Raw genomic sequence first — 4,401 nt, 5'->3', positions numbered from 1 at the left:
CGCCGGTAGCTGGTCTTCAAAGTATTGGCTTAGGAATGTGACAAAAACACGAACAAAAATAAGTCATTTTTTTGCGGGTGAACTATTCCTTTAATGGGTTAATGATGCAATACACACAAAAAAAAACACCTGCTCAAGTAAGGGCTCCTCCAGTCCTCAGTCTGATTAGCTTATGTTTTATAAGCTAAGTGCTAATGACTTGTTCAGCTGCAGGAGAGACATTGTGTTTTGAAAGGCCGTTGTAGAATGACAGTGTCATCAGAGTATTTGAATTACAGTATGCAGCAATGGTTGAGGGGACAGTGTTATAGTCATTCACGTTGAGAGACCTTCTCAGTGTAGGGTCTGGGACCCCCAGTGTGGTCCTTGAGCGCGTTCCAGGGGGTCCCCAGCTGAAGGATTGCTGGGAACCAAGAGGACCCTCACAGGCAGGCCTGGAATTTCATCATTTTAGGGGACAGGACACTTTTTCTGAGGGCGCAAAGGCCAAATGCCAGGGCAGGAAGGCCATCAAATCAAAAACAAGATTTTAGTTCATTGAAAGAATGTATTGAATTGATAGGATGATAACCTAATCTGCCGTGAAATAGATAAATGATGGTATTTACAATCTGATCCATGCTCACTCCTGCACCAATCAAAGACACTGGATTGGTTTAAAGATGGAGACTTGGGGGAGTTAAGATTTCAGAATCTCAACAAAAGACGCATATTGACAAGAAAGAGACAGAGGAGGAAGTGGTACAGTCAGCTGGGGCATTAAGGCCACTGTAGTCTCGCGTGGCCAGACTGTTGCCTCCGCGATTTGCAAATGCTCCCGGCATACAGTCTGGGGCACGGAAATAGATACGATGAGTGCGAGATATAGAGCGGATGCATGGACGGATTAACCCCCGCGAGGGCCCCTGGCCTATAATTTTTTTAGGGCCACCCCACCCTCCACCATAACCCCCCTCCCTCCAAACACGTACTATCCAACTCGGATTTTAAGTCATGAGGATCATCTGTGGGCCAAGAAAGCACCTGTAGACAACAGAGGAGGGGCCTACACATTTGATTTTTAATTAACATAATACATTTAATTTGAGTAAATTGTCAATGACCATGCGGCCTAGTTCTGCTGTTTTCAAAAGTAGTGAAAACAGCAGATCTACAAGCACAAAACGCCTCGCACCGCGAGGCGTTGTGTGCTTGTAGATCAGCTGTTTTCACTAGTTTAAATCATTTTTAAAATGATAAATACAAAACAAACGGTTTTGGACATACAAGGTTTCCACCCGACAACGACAAAATATAACTCATGTACAGTAATTGGCCCACTGGCTTGTCACTTGTCATGATCTGAAATGGCAAATCTTTGAGTAGCAGCAGCGCTATGGAGAGAGATCTCTCTCTATAGCACACAATGAGGGCCTCTCCAACTCTTTTTCCCGGGCTGAATCAGGGGCCCAGCACGTCCCTGGGCTACACTGTAATATAAGTGTTTGGTTGTAACAGCGTCAGACAGGGCTATACACTGCAGCCAGCGCTATATAACGCCGCTGTATTTCAGCGATAATATGGTAAACGTCACATTTGCGGTCAACCAGCAGCCCTCAAACGGTGTACTTTTTTTTTCTTCATTTCCTGCGATCTCTGTTAGAAAAAAACGTGTATGTTTCCTGCTATAAGTAGACGAGATTGCTGGGAATCAATGTCACATGGGGGGGGGACCATCTGACAGCCATATTGAAATCCCATTTCAACCCCAACACGGTAACACAGGAAAAGCAACAGGCCCCGGGCCTCCTTTTCCACACTCACTTAATGCATGTAACTGCGTTTTATTTTAACATCCCCCACAAGTGCAGCTCACAAAAAGGGAATGGGATGCCTGTAAACCGATGGGGTTTATAATCCTCCCCTCAGACAGCCCGGCCAGCCAGAGCAGGCCACGGCCCAGTAAATCACTTGACGAAGGAAAGAGAATGAAAAGGCCATCAGGTGAAACATCTGAGGAAGCCATTACTGAGCTCCTAACGGCCTGGGAGGTTGAGGTCGGCTCTGAGAACATGCAGCTTGGAGAGGAGATGGCTGCATCATGGGCCCGGTGCAACCAGCTGGTCCGGGCCACCTATACAGGGCATTGCTTCTCAACCTTTTCAGGCCGTGACCCCCAAAATAATCCTATTTCAGCTGGGGACCCCCCACCCTGACGAGCACTTGGAATTGTAGGAGCTGGCATTACATTGGTTTGACTCCATCTGTTTCATTGTGAACTGAAAATAGCAGATCTACATGGCGTTGTGAGCATAGATCGGCCCCTCAAATCTGTCTGTCCAGATAATCGTTTAATTTCTACACCCCATCGTACCGACGGTATCGCTATCGACACGCATAGCGATTCATTGCCTTGTCCAAACTCTCCTGAACCTGAATGCAGCATGCAGAAAGAATTGCCCCCACCGTCCAGAAATCCACACCACATCTCCAGTATTGCCTTTTCTACCACTGTTTCTGGTCACATGTTCAGATACTGGATTCTGGTTGGCTTAAAACAGTGGTAAATCAGTCAACAACCTTGAGTTGGCTCATGGACCCCGCCCACTGAAACAATGAATGATTGTAACTAAATAACCTTGCAAGTTACAACTGTGTTTTCTTTCATTTATATGGTAGAAGTGGTAGAAAAGCAATTTACCATTCGAGGGTCGTGGGTTGTTGGCTGATTTACCACTGTTTCAGGGTTGTGGCACTCGGCTTCGCCTCAACCCTGAGACAGTGGTAAATCAGCCAACAACCCACTCCCTCTCATGGTAAATGGCTTACTTTTATGCTTAGTTTAGTGTGTTATGAAGTACCGAAAATAGCCGACCTCCAAGCTCACAACGCGTCGCAGCGCGACGCGTTGTGAGCTTGGAGGTCTGCCATTTTCGATATTTTCACCGAAAGGCCCTTTTCGAAATGTCAGCCCCTGCCTCTCTAACATTCTCTACACGTCGCTGGTTTTGTAGTGAGGAGCAGCAGGAGGAGGAGGAGGAGACAGGGTCCCGGCAGACACTCTGGTGCTCTCCTCTCGTCAGTAAGGGTCTCTACAGGGACCGTTCACTCCAGCGCACAGCATGTCCCACCGGCAATTTGTTTTGCTAAACCCACCAGCGCAACACCACCACCACCACCACTGCACCCTTCAGAAAAAAAACAGGGGGGAAAAACCCATCTCTCCATTTCCTCTCATAACTTCCCTCCTTCCCTCCTCTGTTCCTATCTCGCTCTCCCCAACACCCCCCCACTCCTCCATTCATTGTGGGTCCTCTGGGGAGCCCAATTAGGGCCGTCTTTCTCTCTCTCTCTCTCTGTGTCTCTCCCACACACATAGATCTAGCCAGAACTCCCCACTTCTCCGTGTCATCTTGTTTAATCAAATAAGGGCCCCCTCTGGAGGGTTCCGCTTGATTTAAGAAGTCTGCGCGCGCTGGATGCAATTTTAATTAAGGTGGGCTTTTTTAGAAGACACAAAGCTGCAACGGAACGGGGGATGCAGCCAGGGGAGGTGAGGATGCAGCAGCCGCGGCAGCACGCCCGCATCCATGACGTGCACGTGTGTGTGTGTGTGTGTGTGTGTGTGTGTGTGTGTGTGTGTGTGTGTGTGTGTGTGTGTGTGTGTGTGTGTGTGTGTGTGTGTGTGTGTGCGTGTGTGTGTGTGTGTGTGTGTGAGGCTCCTGGATTTCCCAGGAGTCTCCTGGATTTTGATCCCATCTCCTGGGAATCTCCTGGATTGGCAAATCTCCTGGATTTCTCCTGGATTTGGTATCAAACTCCCAAAATTCACCAGAACACAGTAAATTACATCTACTAGGCCTATGTTCTTTTTTTTCTGGGGGAGGACCCCCAGACCCCCTGGCCCCTGCTTTAGGGGTGGGGGCAATGCATCGAAGAAAGATCATACAGTTATTCACTTAAGTAATGACTTAAAGATGAGAAGTCGTTATTAAAGATGTCCTAATTTTCTTCAGTCATGAAATCGTACACCTACCGGTACATTTGGCATTTAAGACTGAAATTATACCCATGCTAGTAAAGCAAGCCTTATAAAAGTATCAAACATGCACAACATTCACCAGAACACAGGAAAATATATCTATTAAGACGTTTTGGGGACCCTCAGACCCCGGTTGGGGAGTTCCGCATTCTTGACAACCCTGGTGTGTGTGCGTGCGTGCGTGCGTGCGTGCGTGTGTGCGTGCGTGCGTGTGTGTGTGTGTGTGTGTGTGTGTGTGTGTGTGTGTGTGTGTGTGTGTGTGTGTGTGTGTGTGTGTTTGTGTGTGTGTGTGTGTGTGTGTGTACAATAACGTAAAACAACATGCAGTTTGCTTGTACGTTTACCTGACATTTCAACTTTACGCCCATTCAGCTCTTATC

Source organism: Nannobrachium achirus, assembly GCF_963921795.1.
Source record: "Nannobrachium achirus genome assembly, chromosome: 19".
NCBI lineage: Eukaryota > Metazoa > Chordata > Actinopteri > Myctophiformes > Myctophidae > Nannobrachium > Nannobrachium achirus.
The sequence above is the reverse complement of the archived record's forward strand: the minus strand, read 5'-3'. Positions refer to the sequence as shown.